The sequence below is a fragment of the Ceratotherium simum genome, chromosome 1 (genome assembly GCF_057802395.1).
Source record: "Ceratotherium simum simum isolate JZ-2026a chromosome 1, ASM5780239v1, whole genome shotgun sequence".
NCBI lineage: Eukaryota > Metazoa > Chordata > Mammalia > Perissodactyla > Rhinocerotidae > Ceratotherium > Ceratotherium simum.
In genome coordinates, this window is record NC_141900.1 from 98,536,656 (window position 1) to 98,555,364 (window position 18,709).

Sequence of the window (18,709 nt, forward strand, 5' to 3'; positions counted from 1 at the left end):
GCATAAATACAGACACATACACCAATGGAACAGAATAGGGAGCCCAGAAACAACCCTACACATTTATGTTTAACTGATCCTCAACAAAGGTGCAAAGAACACACAATGAGGAAAGCATAGTCTCTTCAATAAACAGTGTTGGAATAGCTAGATATCCACATGCAGAAAAATGAAATTGGACCCTTATCTCACACCACATACAAAAATTAACTCAAAATGCATTAAACACTTAAACATAAGACTTGAAACTGTAAAACTACTAGAAGAAAACACAGGGAAAAAGCTTCTTCACATTGATCTGGGCAATAAATTTTTTGGATATGACCCCAAAAGCAAAGGCAACAAAAGAAAAAATAAACAAGTAGGGCTATATCAAACTAAAAAGCATCTGCACAGGAAAAAGGAAACAGTCAACAGAGTGAAGGGACAAACTAGGGAATGGGAGAAAATATTTGCAAACCATATATCCAATAAGGGGTTAATATCCAAAATACATAAGGAACTCAAATAACTCAATAGCAAGAAAGCAAATAATCCAATTAAAAGGCAAGGAAAGGACCAGAATAGACATTTCTCAAAAGAAGACATATAAATGGCCAATAGGTATATGAAAAGGTACTAAAATTCACTAATCATGGAAATGCAAATCAAAACCACAATGAGATATCACCTCACACCTGTTAGAAGGGCTAGCATCAAAAAGACAAAAGATAACAAGTGTTGGTGAGGATATGGAGAAATGCGAACTCTTGTACTGTTGGTGTGAACGTAAATTGGTATAGTCATTACAGAAAACACTATAGAGGTTCCTCAAAAAATTAAAAATAGAACTACCATATGATCCAGCAATCCTACTTCTAGGTACATATTCAGGGGAAATGAAATCAGTTTCTGGAAATGATATCTATACTCCCATGTTCATTGCAGCATTAGTCACAGTAGCCAAGATATGGAAACAACCTAAGTGTCTATCAAATGGATGAATGGATAAAGAAATTGTGGTGTATATATACAATAGAATTTATTCAGCCATAAAGAAAGAAGGAAATCTTGACATTTGTGACAACATGGACGAACCTTGAGGGCATTATGCTAAGTTTCAAAATAATTCAGACAGAGAAAGACAAATACTGTATTATCTCACTTATACTTGGAATCTAAAAAAGTTGAACTCACAGAAGCAGAGAGTAGCATGGTGGTTACTAGAGGCTGCTGGGTTGGGGAAATGAGCAAATACTGGTCAAAGGTTGCAAAGTTTCAGATATGTAGGATGAATAAATTCTGGAGATCTAATGTATAGCATAGGGATTATAGTTAACAATACTGTATTATATACTTGAAATTTGCTGAGAGTAGATCACAATTGTTCTCACGGGGGCATGGGCTATATGAGGTGATGGATATGTTAATTAGCTTGATTGTGGTAATCATTTCACAATGTATACATATACCTAAACATATTGTATACCTTATATATTCGTCTTATTTGTCAATTATATTTCAATAAATGTTATGAATTAAGTGTGTTATACAACTAGAGTATTCCTAAAACGTTCAACCTAAAACATTAGAACATCTAACATCCAAATAAGAGGAGTAGTAAAATGGGGAAATAAAAAAAGAAGGAAAAAGAAAGAGGGCAGAGGAATAAAAGAGACTGATAAATCAGAAGAAATAAAAAGCAAATAAGATGGTAGAAATAAATCCAACTGTATTACTAATCAAAATAAATATATTTGGACTAAATTATTAAATGAAAAGTTATAAAGTGTCAGACAATAATTTTAAAAATCCAGGATTTTTAAAAATACAGGTAAGTTTATGACATATATACTTAAAACATAGATTCAGAAAGATTTAAAGTCAAAGGATGAAAGAAAGATAAATGAGGTAAATGTCAATCAAGGAAACCTTGATTTGATATTTGAACAAATTAGGAATTTAAAACTAAAAGCATTAATAAGTAGTCATAATATTGTATCCCTACATTATGATAAAATTTTCAATTTGCCCCAATTCACTAATAACATAGCCTCAAAATATGTAAAGTTAAAAAAAGCAAGTCTACAATGAGAAATTTCAAAATCCATCTCATGAGAGACTTGAACATACCTATTTTTGTTATTGATAATTCAAGCAGATAAAAAATTGTTGTAGATATGGCAGATTTGGATTGCATAATTAACACACTTGTTTTAAAGGTATATACATAGGACATTATATAATTAGAGACCACACATTATTTTTAAGGACTCAAATAAAACTGACTATATGCTAGGTTATAAAGTTAGCTTCAACAAAGCCAAAGGAATTGGTATCATACATTCTCTGATTACATTATGAATTAGTTAGGCAACACTAACTACAAGATAATAAAATAATCTTTATGTGAGCGATTAGAAACTAAAATACACCCTTCTAAAAAATTCATGGCTCAAACAAGAAACCATAATGGAAATTATAAATACTTAAAGCTACATAATAGCAAAATATGCATATCAACACTTATGAGATATTGCTAAAAAGTAGTGATACAAATTTATAGCCTTAAGAGCTTACAGAAGAAGAAAAGCTCAAAATTAATGAGCTAAGTATATAACTTCAGAGCTTACAAAATAAATAGCAGAAAAATTCAAAGAAGGCAGGAAGAAGTAAGAAAATAAATAACAACTAATGAAAAAAAAGACAAAGTTTTTTGTGTGTGTGAGTATGTGAAAGGGCTAATAACATAGTCCAAGTTCTGGCAAAATTAATCAAAATAAAAAAAGAAAGAAAATATACATATATTAGTAATGAATGTATGTATATTCGGAGTTGGCAAAAGTGTTCTTGATGAGGTTTCCACACGCTTCCGATGCTAGATGACCCTTTCTGATGTCCGACTTCTGTTGGCAAAGGCCCTTCCTGAACAATACAGCTCTGAGACAGGACAGGTGCCATGTCCTCCCGTTTTACAGAGGGACAAGGGGGTCATAGCAACAGATGATTGAAATATTTAAACAGATAATGAGAGGATATTATGAACAATTTTATTCTATTAATTTTGAATATATATATATATATGAAATTGTTAAATATCTTGGAAAATACAATTGATGGAAACTGACTCCATAAGAAAACCTAAATAGTCCTATAATTCTTAAAGCAACTGAACCAAGAAGTTTAATATCTTCTGACAAAGTAAACTCCAAACCCTGAGGATTCTGCTGTGATTTGAGGAAATATTCAAGGACCAAGTAATTCTAATCTTGCACAAATTCTTCCAGAGAATAGCAATAGTGAGAATACTACTCATGTTATTTTATGAGATGATATCAACAACAGATAATGTTAGTACCAAAGAGGATAATTACTGGCTAATCTCAATTCCAATATATAGATGCAAATATCTAGTGCTTATCTTCATATCTATATCTATATATAAAAGTTATTGCATATTTACCATAGAGGGTTTATTCCAGGAATGTAAAGTTGATTTAATATTAAAAATTGAATACTATACTTCACCATATTAACATATTTAAAGGAAAAATTATATGAGAAAATCAATAACTATAGAAGAAGCATTCAATAAAACATCTATTCATAATAAAAGTGTTTACCAAAAGAAGAATCAAACTTTCTTATCATGGGATAAGACATTTATAAAAAAAACCACTGCAAATGCAATATTTAAAGTTAATATAGTGAAATCTTTCTCTCTATTGTATTAAGGATAAAACAAAATCACCCTCCCTACTTTTATTCAACATTATACTACATTATTCAACATTATACATTTAAAACATTAAAAGTGAGCTAAGTAAATAGCATTATATACCAAGTTCATAGATGGAAAGATTCAACATCCTAAAGAAGACATTTCTCACCAAATTGATACATAGAAGTAATGCAATATCAATCACAATTCCAGCAGGTTGGTTTGTTTGCTTGTTTGTTTCTTGTTTTGGAGAACTTGACAAGTTTATTTAAATATTTATATGGGAAGTCAAAAGTCCAAGAATTGCTAAAATACTCTTGAAGAAGAAGAATAAAGAGGCGGGAGGATCTTTCCTGGCAGATTTCAAGCCTTATTATAAAACTATAGTAGTTAAAAACAATTTAGTATTGGTGCAGAGTTAGGCAAATAGATAACAAAAGAGAGTAGAGAGCTTGAAACAAATTCATACATATATGGAAAACTTGATTCATGCAGATCACTGGTGCTGGGACAACTGATTATTCATATGGAATAAACAACACAAAAATCAATTTCTAGGTGGATTAAGACGAATTGCCAAACACAAAGCTATAAAAGCTTTTAGAGGAAAATATAGTAAAATTAATTTATTTTCTTGAGGAAACAATTTTCCCAAACAAGAAAAGCTATGAAAGAAAATACTGATAACTTGAAATTAAAATTTAAAACTTGGTTCATTGAAAGAAACAGACAGACATAGAGAGAAAGAAAAGCTAAGCACCAAACTTAAAGCTGATATTTGCAGTATATGTAGCTAACAAAGGATTGATGACCATCCAGATTATATAAAGAAAGCATTCCATTGAGTCAATAAGAAAGATAGCCCAATATGAAAATGAGTAAAAGACAGGAACCAGAATTTCACAGAGAGAAAGCACAAATCAATATATGAAAAGATGGTCACCACTTTTCGTTATTGGAGAAATGCTAATTAAAATCACAATGGAATGCTATTTCATGCTGCCAGACTGGCTAAAAATGAAATATGATAATACCAAGTTATGACAAGTATGTGGAGCAACAGGAACTCTCATCTGTTGCTGGAACCAGTGCAAACTGGCTCGACACTTTGGAAACAGCTTGGATATAACCTAATCAAGCTGAACATACACAAATTTTATAACCCAGTAATTCCACACCTAGGTATGTAGGGAACAGTGTGAACCTGTGCATGTGAACCAGAAGGCATGTACAAGAATGTTAGAGGACAACATTACTTGTTAATATCCCCTGTAGTAGGCAGCCTTTAAAACGGCGCCCAATTATCCCTGCCTCCCTGCTACTCATGGTCTTGAGTGTAGGCTGGAACTCACTTCTAGTGAATAGAAGATGGCAAAAATGATGGGATGCTACTTTTGAGATTAGGTTACAAAAAGTATCTGGCTTTCATCCTTCTCTTTCTCTTTCTCTCTGGGAGCCTTCACTCTGGGGGAAGCAAGCTTCCATATTGTGACTGGCTCCTATTCAGGGGCCCATGTGGCAAAGAACTGATGTGTCCAACCAAAGCCAGCGAGGCCAAGAGGCCTGCTAACAGTCATGTGAGTGAGCTTGCGAAGGGGTTCCCTCCACCCCAGCCTTGAAATGACTGTAGCCCCAGCCAACACCTTGCTTACAGCCTATAAGAGATACTAAGTCAGAGACTCCCAGCTAAGCTCCTTCTGGATTCCTGACCCACAGAAACTGTGAGATAACAGGGTTTTTTGTTTTGTTTTGTTTTAAGCTGCTAAGTATTGGGGTGATTTGTTACACCTCAATAGATAATTCATACATCTCCCAAACTGGCAACAACTAAAATGTCTATCATCAGTAGAATAGATCAATTATAGTATATTCATACCATAAACAATGGAAATGAAGGAAGCATCAACAAGGATGAATCTCAAAAACTTAAGAATATGTGCAATCTAATGCTATTAATATGAAAGCAAAAAATAGGGAAAGCCAACACATACACATGTTTTTGGAACACACACACAAATGGTAAAACTATAAAGAAAACAAGGAAATGATTAAAATCAGGAGAAATGTCACCTCTCAAGGAAGGGAGAAGGATGGGCCAGAGTTGGGACCCACAGGGGCCTTCTAAGGTACTGCAATGTCCTATTTCTTGACCTAGGGGATGGTCAGGCATTCAATTCATTATTCTTTAGACTGTTTTTAGATGTTTTATCTACTTTTTATTAATAAATTTTTAAAAATCAAAGCAAAAAAAAAGGAAAGAGTATTTAAATGAAGTCAATTGACAAATAAATAGTTTGTAGTATGAAAGGATGGATGGATGGATGGATGGATGGATGGATGGATGGATGGACGGACGGTCAGCTAGACAGATACATTTTGTCCTTTATATCTAATTAGATCTGCACTTCTTCCAAGAAGTTTCCACGATTATCCCATTCGGAAATCTTTTTCTCCTATACTTAAGGCCATCTCCTTCCACTGCAGGTGGAGCCCACTCAGTGGCCAGCTCGGGTCTGTCTACCTGGGAACTATAATCCAGCACTTGGTGCTTCAGGCCTAATGCGTTCCAGACTGAACGCTCCGCCTGCTTCCCCGCACCCCGTCCCATCACCACCCCTCCCGCACGCCGCACCTCCCTCCCCCACCACGGACACTCTCAGGGCCCGTGGACGCGGAGGGCACTTGGGGAGGTGAGCCCTTTCAGCTAGGGGGTTCTGCAGAGGCAAGCTACCCCCAAAGAATAAAAGAGCAAGGCCCCCAGGAGGTGAGATGACGTCGCCTCCATGGTTCCTTTTAGCTCAAATCTCAATGGCTCCCTGCGGAGCACAAGAAAATCACAAGGAAATAGGGGGTCATCGCCTCCTGACAAGAAAGGGTGAATAACAGTGCGGCAAAAAGGAAAGAGACCGAGCTGCGGGGAGACACCAGAGAAGCATCCGGGAGGTAAACAGCAAGCGATCCTCCGCGCAGCACGTCTGCCACCCTCCCCTCGGCGACACGCAGAGGACCCACGCCAGTCCCCACCCCTCCCGACCCTATACAAATGCACAGGCAGTCTCCCCGGGCATTCACCATGTCGCCCCCTCTCCCCGCCCGGACACCCCGCGCTCTGGGCTGTGGCCTGTGTCACCGCCAGGCCTCTCCTGGTCCAGAATCCATCGCTGACCTCCACTCACCGTTGGCCCGCTGTTACCTGCAGCGCGGGTTCGCGGCAGAGAGGACTGGCTAGGAGGGGGCGGCGGCAGTTCCCAAGGGGAAGGGGCTGCCCAGGCGAGAAGGGACTGGGCGGCGGACGAGGCCGGGGACCTGGAAAGCCGCAGGCGGCCAGGGGAGAGGGGAGCCCAGGACGGCGCAGACCCGGGAGCTGATTGGCGGCTGCGGCAGGGGGGCGGAGCTTGGCCAGCCGCCGCCGGACCGCAGAGGCGCGCTTTGTGTCGGTTTCTGCTGGAAGATGCCGCCCTTCATCCAGGATGGAGACCCCGGCGCCCGCCCCGGGAGTGCGGCAGGGCAATTGGTTGAAAAATAAATCCCCGAGACTATTTATGAACAAATGAGCAGTTGATATATAATAATATATTTTTATATAAGATAATGCGCAATTATTTCCAAGGACGAGTTAAATCTGTGGTTCTTAGATATATTTTTGGTTAAAAGAATCAAGTTGCATCAAAATGAAGCGTGTGATGACATTCCTATAAGAAGAAAACAATCTTGCATCGCTTATGTAAGATGCAGGGCTAAGAGTGAAGAAGTTGGTTTTGGATACTTATCTTCATAACCACTGAATTGTTTTAAAATATCACACGTATTGTTTTAGAAATTAAATGAAACAAGAAGGTGTTAAAAATTTTACTAACCAATAAATAGGGGACAGATATTGGGCTGGAGGGAGAGAAAATTGTGGCTGTTAAAAGCCTGGACCCTGAAGCCACTGTTACATCCTCTACTTTACCATCTGGGGAGTGCAGTCGTTTGCTATGGCTGCGGTAAGAAATTACCACAAACTTAGTGGCTTGAAACAACACGTTTATTATCTAAACAGTTCTGTAGGTCAGAAGTACCGGAGGGTCTCACTGGATGACATCAGGGTGTAGGCGCGGCTAGGTTCCTTCTGGAGGCTCTAGGGGAGAATCCATTTCTTTGCCTTTTCCAGCTTCCGGAGGCTGCCCAAATTCTTTGGCTTGGGGCCTTTTGCTCCACCTTCAAAACCAGCCATCTCGTCACTTGGACCTCTGATTCTGTCGTCACATCTCCTTCTCTGCTTCTCCTCTTTCACTTATTTCTGGGTAAGTTTGACCTGCTAGCTCCATTTCTGCCCTGGATCCAATAGGCCTCCCTCAATTCTAAATCCCACTTCTCTTTCTATGCTCATTTCCCTTAGGTCTTTCTGTTCATCTTGTCTCTTCTGTTTGTCTTCCTCCTCCAGATAATTTAGTTCTTTACAGGTAGAAAGTGTAGTGGGTAGCACACCTTATCCGCAGAACACTTGAGTTGTTCTCTTAACTGCCACTTAAAAGTCTGCTGTTTTTCAGACTTCTTGAAACACATGTGACAGTGTGTGAGAACGGACATTCTAAACTCCGAGCAGCTGTCAGTACTAAATTCCCAGTCTGTGTGGGCTCCCCTCTCTTTCCTTTGCTTTCCAGGCCCTCACCCAGGCCCAGAGCCAGCCTGCAAAGAGCATGTCTCTGACGTCAGAGGAGGAGGGGGAGGGGTCTTGGGTGAGCGGAGGCGGCAGGGGGAGGAGAGGAGCAGAGCAGAAGAGCCTGGCCCCCATTGGCAGGGAATTTGCTGGCGGAGGTCTGTGTAGTCCGCGTGTGCTTGCAGGGGGGAGGAGGTTCACAGGCTGTACCGGCCCTGTTTACCCCCAGCCCCCTAAACACACACACACACACACACACACACACACACACACACACACAATCCGAATGTCAAGGTCATGCTATATCTCTACCTATGCTAACCCTTTCTGCTGCCTGCTTGTCACTATTCCTTTTTCGATCAAGGAGGAGATTGGATGAGATGTTTTAGCTCTGAAACTGTGACCAATTGCACAGCAAAAACAACACCAACTAAAAATGCTGGGCTCTGCGGGTGTGTCTGGGGAGAGAGTGGGGGCGGCAGGCATGTGTGTGTTGACTGTCAGTTTCTGAGAGGAGGACGGATATGGTGAGAGAGAAATGCAGCTGTCTTGGCAGAGAGAACGAGAAAGAGAAAACTGAAGGCCAAGGACCCCGGATCTTTTAGGAACACTCAGTCCACAATCTCTAATCACCCGTCTGCCTCCGCAGGTCCCTTAGACGCAGCACTCAGCTGCACAGACGTGCCCAGACATTAGCTTTGCGTTTCACCCTCAAAGGACTCTGTAGTCAGAAATTACCCCTCTGTGCCTGGGTAGCTGGGCTTGCTCTTTTCTAGAAACCGCTGAGAAGTGAACCCCGACGTCTGCCCTCCAATCTCAGGCCAGGGCTGGCAGAGTTGTTCTGAGGGAGATCAGATTTTGGCAGGAAAGCGAGCAGAGGACACACAGCTTGCAGGTTTCTAGAGTAAAGGAGGCACGGGAGAAGGGAGTCGTGGCCGTGCCTATGAGCAAAAAGGCTGACCCTCCCCTAAGTAATCTTTCTGTCTTCGAAACGGGCCGTTGCCCTTTTTCCTGCCTTCAGACAGGAACTGAAACATTGACTCCTGAGTGTTGAGCCTGTTGGTCTTTGGACTGGAATAACGCCGTCAGCTCTTCAGCTTCCGGACTCACCCTGCAGATTTTGAGACTTGCAGTCTCCATAATTGTTCAAGCTAATTCCTTATAATAAATCTATCTGTCTATCCATCCATATCTATCTATCTATCTATCTATCTATCTATCTATCTATCTATCTATCTATCTATCTACCTAATCTCCTATCGGTTCTGTTTCTTTGGAGAACCCGACTCATACAGCCCCCACCCTACCCTGGGTTGTTCGTTGGAATTTGCTGCTCAGAGCTCTGTGCTCCGCTCAGCTGCTCCAGCCTCCACATGGCTTTGCTGCTGGTCACTACTGGTAACCCCTGAATACAAGCCCCTTTCTGGGGGCTCTTCTTTATTTACTGAGGTAGAGAGTGAGTGGGACAGGCCTCACTCCTGTGTGTTTCCCCATGCTTTTTTTTTTCTCCTCACCACCCTTAAAGCTCTATGTTGTATAACAAAGGGACTTCCGGTGTGGGAGGGCAGGGGAGATTTAAGTACACTGAATGTAACTCTTCGCCACAGTCTGGGACAAAAGCCTCCAGGAAAATACGTCTGCCACGGGAGGGCCATTACGGCTGCCTCTCACTCACCATTTTCTTCCTCACCTCTTCACAGGTATGTCCCTCCCTGTGGACTTTTATAGGGACTAAAATAGATTCATGAAATGGAATTATAACAAACACAAACAGGGAGAACAAAAATTTTAAAGCTTATGCTTGGAACATTTTGTGTTCAGAAATCAAGTTTGCTCAGAGTTTTAAGTAGGAACTTCATTGAGAAATAAATATAATCAAAATAGGAACAGTGGAGGATGGACGAAAACTGAAGGAAGACTGATTAAGCTGGAGAATTTTTTTTTTTTTAAAGAAAGGTTAAGTGCTATCTTCTCTTTTTAGGATAATGACTTCCTTATTTTTATGAAAACAATATAGTGCATGAATAGATGGAAAGAAAGGGGGAAATAAAGAGGGTCATACTGAACATACTTTTTTTAATTTAAAAAGTATTTGTTTTAGTCAGTTTGGGCTATTATAACAAAAACACCATAGACTGGATGGCTTAAACAACAAATTTATTTCCCACAGTTCTGGAGGCTGGGAAGTCCAAGATCGAGTTGCTGGCAGATTTGGTGTCTGGTGAGAACTCTCTTCCTGATTCATAGATAGTCTTCTATGATGATAGTCTTCATAGATGGTCTCCTCTCTGTGACCTCACAGGGCAGAGCGAAAGAGCTCAGATTTCTTGAAATCCTCCCCTCACAAGGGCACAAATCCCATTCATGAGGGCTCTACTCTCATGACTTAATGACTTTCCTAAGCCTCCGCCTCCTAATACCATCACATTGCGGGTTACGATTTCAACATATGAATTCTGGGGGAGCCAAACCTTCAGTCCATAACAGTATTATTTTTAAACTAACGAATTAAACAAAGAAGCTAAAGAATTACTCAGGTAAATGTTTCTCCCCAACAAGAACATCTGATATATTCTAAGTGTTCTGTATAAGGTTTTCTCCACTTGGCTGGGTTTATCTTCATCCTCTTCTCAGGGAACAGCACTTTTTTCTAAAACTGAACATAATTGACAACCTATTTTAATATTTAATAAATATTTCTTTTATGCTCTTACAACTTTCTTTACATTAATTTCATTAGATATTGATGGAAGGGAATTTTGTGATCTGGCCTCTTTCTGCCATCTTTTTTTGGGAATTTATGATGTTTCATTCTTGCATAAATAAACATTTTTGCTGACCAACACGTTCCTGGGAGGATTTCACCTGTTTTCTTTTATAGAATTCACAAATGTTTAGTATTTAGATTAACAAAAAATTTTATAGACCATTTCTTCCTTGGTCACTCAAACATATAGCCTCTGCACCGTAAATTTACAGTCTCTTTCTCGCTCTCTGTCTCTCTTTAAATCTCATCTAGGAAATTCAAACAGGGTGGCTTGGAGAAAGAAAAAGATACCCTAATATCCTTCTCAGGGAAGAAAAACAATGTATTCTAAAGCAGTATCCAAAAAAAGTCTTGACAGCTGTGGTTCTGGCCTGGAGACTCTTGGGGGGACACTGTTGGACACTCTTTAACTTACAAAAATTACTAGTGATGACACTAATAGAGCCTGGGGGCATGGGAACCCCAAATTTACCCATTTTCCTCTAGCTAGCTTCCTGCTAGGCCCCCATTCCCTCAGATCCAGGGCCTGGATTTCAGGTGTGTAACTCCTGGGCAAGTCAGATTTAGGCTGGCCCTCCCTGGAGGAAACCCCAAGATCATGAAGACCCGAGGATCTGCCACAACAGAGCCAGGGACGAGGGAGGCCTCCAAACCCACCCACCCCTCCTGAGCCAGCCAGCTGTTCTGTCCTCATCCCTTTATTCCCAGGGCCTGGATACTAGGTGGGCAAGCCCCCAGAAATACTGGAAGCTGGCCTATGCTCACGTGTTCTGAGAGGCGACAGACTCTCGACAGACTACCGGGTGTAAGGGAAGCCTATTCTCTCAACTCACACACATCCCTTCAGCTAACTGCAAGTTCTGCCCCCAACCCATCACACTCTAGGGCCTCTGTGTGGGACCTGCAAGCCCTGGGGAAGTCTAACAATGGTGGTCCATGCTCTTAGTGATCCCTCTCTACCTAGGAGGTACCGAGGCCTGCCCTCAACCTCTGCTGTTGCCAAAAACAAAACAAAAAAGCCCAACCCCCTATGTCTTATTTGCTTATGGATAGAAAAATTAACATACTCACTAAGTTAGATACCCGTGCAGATTAACTGAAGGACGTCCTCAAGAAGTGGTGCAAACCACCCACGTGACTGACCAATGGCAGGTGTAGCAGGGTAAGAGGTCATACTCAAACCCGGGTATGTCACCACTGTGATTATGCGACGTTTTGACTTGACGCTGTGTGGTGTAAATCCTATTCACAGCCTGCTTTTTTCCCACATTAAATATCGTATATGTGTGGGGTGTGTGTGTATTTTATTACATCTTCCAACTGGTGCTGGTCTGAAGGAATGTTACTGGTTTTTCTGAAAAAGAAACTACTAAGTGTGATGTTAGCTATTGATTTAAAATAGAGAGAGATAATATTTACTGTATTAAGGAAATATCTTTTTAAAGATATCAAATCCACAAAGGGAAAAGCATCTTATTGAATTATTTTTTTTATTGATCCAGTAGATTTCCAGATTTTAACTTCTTACGTTGGCGGAAGGCATGCACTTAATTATGGTAAATTCTGTTTTCATTAAGCTGTTAAAATTACTTTACTAATGCTTTATTTAAGAGTTTTGATCTATTTGTGTGTGTGTGTGTGCTGAAGAAGATTTGCCCTGAGCTAACATCTGTGGCAAATCTTCTATTTTGTATATGGATCACTGCCACAGCATGGCTGATAAGTGGTGTAGGTCCACACCTGGAACCGAACCCAGGCCACTGAAGTGGAGCACGTTGAACTTAACCACTTTGCCAGCAGGCTGGCCTCAATCTATTTTTTTTTTTTTAATGAGTTTTGTCTATACAGCACTCCCTAGATTTTTATTCTGTGAAACAGTGATCAGGAACATGTTAGTAAGTGAACCATGCTCAAATAACCTTGGGAAATTCCATGTTTTACCTCCTTTTCTGCAGATTCAAAGCCATATCAGCATATTAAAGGCTCTGAGAAGGTCTGCAGTAAATAATACGCCTTAACTTCATTTAGTGCAACATTGTTCATATTTACTTAAAAATGAAACTTTTTTTCTGGGATACCTATTAAAATGTGTAGACAGAGTTTCGTGGAATACCAACTTAGGGACACATTGATCTATGAATTTCTTTTCTTTTACTAATTTTGCCACGTTTAGTACCAGAGTTTAGTTAGCTTTATAGTATCTGAAAATGAATAAAATTTTGTTAATATTTTGGCTTATTTATATTAAAATATCATATTTTTACGATTATAAAAATACTACATGTCAATTATAGAAAATTGGGGAAATACTAAAAATCACAGAAAAAAATTTAAATCACCTATATGTAATCCCAGTGTTAGCGATAACCGTAGTTAACATTCTGATCAATGTTCACGTATCTTTATCTATATCGGTATCTATCTATATATTTATGTATGTTCAGATATTTATGAAGTTGAGATTATTTTGTATATTGTATACAGTTGTTACAATTGTATACAACAAAGAATATGTTGTATTCTTTTCTCCATAATTTATATCTTGAACATTTTGCCATGCCATGAAACGTTTAAATATGGTTTTTAATGGCTGTATAATAGTACAACTCATTTACTGAAATTATATTTAATTATGTTTTTCCATTTTGGAAACTAGATTATTCCAGAAGTTTGCAACTCACAATAATCTTGTTAAAAATCTCTATTTTACTTACATCTTGATCTATGTTTTTGATTATAGTGTGGATTCCTTGAATTAGAATCCATCAGCCAAAAGATATAGCCTTTAGAGGGTTTTTGATACATAGTGCCAAATTATCCTCTAGAAATGTTTTATACATTTTTTCTCCAAACAACTCAATATGAGTGTGTCCATCTGGACTTCTGATGGACTGAATATCTTCTTCTTTGCTAAACATTATGTAGTCTCTCCACATGTTGCCTAAAATCCTGTTTGGTACAGATTGCAACATGTGTGGCAAAATGTATTTTTCTCTCCTGTCTTTCCTTCCCGGATCCTAACACATACAAAGCCTACAATGAGAGAAAGGGATATTTTGAAATATAAGCCAGGATATGGGGAGGTTAGGAAGATTTACTAGCTTGAAATTAGTATTTGCAGTTCATAAATCCATACATCTTTTAGATAATCCTTGCAGAGGCCGGATTCAGTAAGAGTTCTACTCCCCTTCTCCATCTCATTATCCAAAGGACTCCCCCTTCCCCCATTCAGCCTCCTATTACTAGGGAAGCTGAATGGAGCAAGAAAAATGCCTGAAAACTCGAGCTGGACCCAAAGGGCCTTGTGGTGGGCAATTGGGGATAACAGGACCAAGGGGCTGGGGAAGAAAGAGGGGGAAGACCCAGGGGGAAAGTTTGCTTCTGATGGCAGGGACATGCTTGGGATAAACCTCGAGAATACAGCACTAAGGCCCTGTGCTCGTGGGTGGAGTTTGGGAACACGCTAAATAGAAAAAAGAAGTTGCTCCGACATCTCTGCGTGGATTAGAATCTATCACGTACATCTGCAATAAGAAATGATTAGTTTTTCTCTGGGATTATGAGCATGTGTTTGACCGGCTGACATGAAGAATGTTCCTGTTGTTGTCGTGCATTGCCCCACGGTGTTTGAACACTGTCAGGTCATAGAACAGAGCTAAGGGCGTTGCTCCACCATTGCTGATAAACCATTAGAAGGTGTTTTCCAGTGTCAAGGAGCCAAAGTAGACCCTGAGACAGTGATAATGGTACTGAAAGCATGCTCTTGGGTAAAGAAGCTGCTGTGATTTCAGTTCTACAGACTGAGTCCATAATTTATAGCTGATGCTTCGATCAGAGAGGCTGGATTATTCTGTGTTGTGAAAGGTGCCAGGGAATGGTTGTTTATCGCTGGGTGGGGGATGGGTGCTGGTGAGACAAGTCCACATCAATTAACATATTCTGGGGGAAAAAAGTAGACTGTTTTTGGAGGAAGAAGCTAGATAGATGGGTAATATGATTGTGCTGGCCGACAAACCCAAACAGAATGGGATTTGCTGGTTTCATTGTCAGAATCCTGGGCTCTTGGGCTGTGATGGACGACAGAGAAAGCCATCACATCCATGTGGGATGCTACCAAGCCCAGAAAGCCAAAGGTGTTTATAGGGTGCAGTAAAGGCAGTGCAGAAGGTAGTGGCATCCCACATACAAAATAGAGGAAGATGGGCACAGATGTTAGCTCAAGGCCAATCTTCCTCAGCAAAAAAAAAAAAAATGCATGCAAGAGAAAAAAGGAGTTTAAACTATGGATTGAATACATTAAGAGTCTGAGAGACAAAGGAATATTATGGGCAGTTAGCAGAATATAAAGGTGACACCTGAGTTGAGAGCTGTGAAAGCAACAGCTCAGTGCATTATTGGGCTCTGGTCTTAAAGTCTTTGGAAGAGAGGGCTGGGAAAATGCATGCCAGATTTCTGACTGATTTCAGGGAATGGGCAAAAAATTCTAATTATGTAATGAGATTACAAAAAGCTTTTTTGTAAGACAATAATAAATAAAGGCCCTGAAAATATTGCCCAGTGCAGCCAGGCACAGACAAGAGGCATTTAGAGTCAGGCATGGCTGACTGACTCTGCATGCATAACCAGCCTGAGACCTGTCTGGGGTTCTTTTTGCTAATGTGTAACTGAAGTGGAAGAGGAGGAAGCCAAAGCCAGGGAGAATTATGAGACTCAGCAAAGGACTGTTGAGACTGCATGTTGGACCCACGCTCTAGTCTCAGAAGATGCTACACAAACCGACAGGTTGAATTGATGGTGGGTGGCTCTCCTCTTCTAAAGGCAGAGAGGACTGAGGGACAGCAAACCTAACCTTGGTCAGGGGGAGGATGCAGGTAGAAAGGACGCCTCAGCTTTTGTTATTCGTGAAGACAGAATGGACATGAGATCAGAAACTTCACTCTCCTGTGGGGATTTCACTTTAGTGTTGAAGTTAAACAAAATGTCTTAATAGTCAGTTGGATGATTTTGATACATAGACATTGGACATTTGAATCAGAGTCCTGCCCAATTCGTTATTGATCACACAACCTCTCTGACTTTCAGAGATTCCATCATCTTCTCTGAAGGATTGGGCAGCACCTACTTCTTTAAATGGAATTACCTGGAATGTGTGGCTGGTAATGCTTTGGCATGCATTTTAATGATGAAATGCGTCTTTATCCATCTGTGCAAATCTACCTCTATTAGGTCCTATAAAGCACTTGGTTGTTGCTTTACAAGAAAATATGGAAGTTTGTGAAACTTTTTTCTTATGAACACTTGGTTCATTTATAATAAATTTATACTCTACATCTCTACTTAAATGTTATTCTATATATATAAAAGTTTTCATTTCAATTAAAATTTTTATTGAAAATTGAATTTCAGAGCAATATCTCTTAAGAAATTTTAGCCACAATTAGGTTTCCAAATTTAATTTAAAAATCAACTGCCCATGTGTAGTGAAGAATTCAACTAAGAAGACAAGATGATTAAGGCTCACCTTTCTGTATGGTTAAATTCATACATGCCCAGGCCACAATGACTCCATCACAGTTTACTCTTCTGCCTAGAAGACAGCAGGTTCTTTTGATATTAGATACTTTAAAATGTGGAGAAAACTAACTACCATTTTATTAGAAATATGGAAGACAAAGGAATATGCAAAATGGTGCCATAAGGATGCCATCAACAAATCCAAATTGTGGGAAACTCTACAAGACCTTAAATCACACAGGAAAAAATTTCTTCCCTGAACCATTTGAGAGCAAGTTGCTAATATAATGCCCCAATCACACATGAATATTCAGGAGATTCTCCTATATAAACACCATACAACCATCCCAATCAGAAAAGTTAACATCACTACCATCTAATCCTCAGATCCCATTTTAATTTTGCTAATTATCCCAATAATGGCATTAATAGCAATAAGAGCTAGTCTAGAGTCACACTTGTTGCATTTAATTGTCATTATCTCTTTAGTCTTCTTCAGTCTTCTTCACATTATGACCTTGACACTTTTGAAGACTACAGCCAGTTATTTTATATATCCTCAATTTGAATTTCTTCAATATTGCCCCCTGATTAGTTTCAGGTTATGCATTTTGGCAAGACTGTCACAGAAGTGATGCCAAGTTCTTCATTTTATTGGATGCCGCATGCTTTCAACTTGTCCCATTACTAATGATGTTCATGCTCATTACTTGATTAAGATGATGTCTACCAACCAGTTGAGAAATTGTTTATTTAGCAAAAATCTCTCATTAAGCTCTCCTATAGTACAGTTCTCCAATGCTATTTTAATTTAGTGCACCCCACCTTATAACCCCACAAACTCACTTTTTGCAAATGTGGTGGCAATGGCATAGCTAAGGCCACTGACCTGGCTTTATTTGTATTTGCACAGTTTTTATGTCACTTTAGCCTTTTTATTTGATTATTTAGAACATTGTTCTCACCTTTTTTCTTGATATGCAATATTACTTGTCTCTAATTTACATGTAGGAACATTGTACCATTGGTTTCCAATATGTCACTTTGAACATACACATTAATGTGCGGAAAGTATAATTCCTCATGCTTATACAACCCTTTATATGGAAGACTAATCAGAAATCCTTTTATTCTATGTAAAAACAAAATCAAATATATATATTATAATTATTTGTCTAAATATTAAGTTATTAGTAAATTAAACATAAAATGCAATTTTGATTTTCAAAAGGGGAGGAGAAGGAGTTGATGGGAGGGTAGGGAGAAGGTGGGATGATAAAAATAGATGGGAGAGGAAGCGCTGTGTCCACATCTGCCATCGTGAGTTGAGCCTGCACCCGGGTCCAGGTGCCAAGTGTGAGTGCTTGGTGGTAGCTCACCGCCTCCTGTCCCTCCAACACCGTAACCAGTGGGCGAGCGTGCTCAGCTCCAGGGGATGTGCATCAGAATGAACAGATAGAAGGTAGAGAATTTGGGGAGTTCAGCCTGTGCTGTTATTAATTCCTTGTGTGATGATGAGCAACCCTTTTTCTTCTCTGGACCTCAGTTTTCACTAAATGAAGAGAGATGATTCCCTTTCAACACAGCAAAAGGAAAAAGGAATAGGTCAGGACTGTGAAATTCTGAGATGAGAAATAAGGCACAAGAGGAACACAAGTTGAGTAAAACAGAAACAGATAATCCTCACGAAAACTTTTGCCCCCTTTGGGCTCACAAAGAATCTCTAACTCATAGATGTACCTTCCAATGTTTTACATATTCACAAAGACCCGCCATTCCAACCACGTGGACCTTTATAACCACTTGCTTCCCAGCCCCTGACTCAAGGAACAGTCCACCTGCTCTCACACCTTGATGCCTGTTAAGCTAAGCTTGCCATATTCCAGAAACTCTTAGAGGTAAAAACTCCTTAGTCTGTGATACTGTTTCAGGTCAGAATGTGCTTAGAAGGAGATTCATCTTCAGAGAAGTGATGAGGAGACAGATAAACAGCCTAGAGGTTTAAACAGTAGGAAAAGAGAATTAAAAGGAGAATTATTGTCCATAGAAGTTTCCTTCCTTCCTTCTGGGCCTTCCTGGGCTGGAG

At 39.7% G+C, this 18,709-nt stretch overlaps 1 protein-coding gene across 3 annotated transcripts in view; it reads right to left on the bottom strand.

Annotated features, from left to right (window-relative positions):
• Nucleotides 1–7,020, bottom strand: part of TCAF1 (TRPM8 channel associated factor 1) — a 48,881-nt gene extending 41,861 nt beyond the window's left edge. For 2 of the 3 annotated variants that reach the window (XM_087432085.1, XM_087432103.1), the window contains exon 1: nucleotides 6,877–7,019. The gene's annotated coding sequence lies outside the window, so the exon portion shown is untranslated. Of the gene's footprint in view, nucleotides 1–6,876 lie in introns of all 3 variants that reach the window. The other variant, XM_004430657.3, reaches the window with a different exon arrangement.
• Between the last annotated feature and the right edge of the window lie 11,689 nt (nucleotides 7,021–18,709).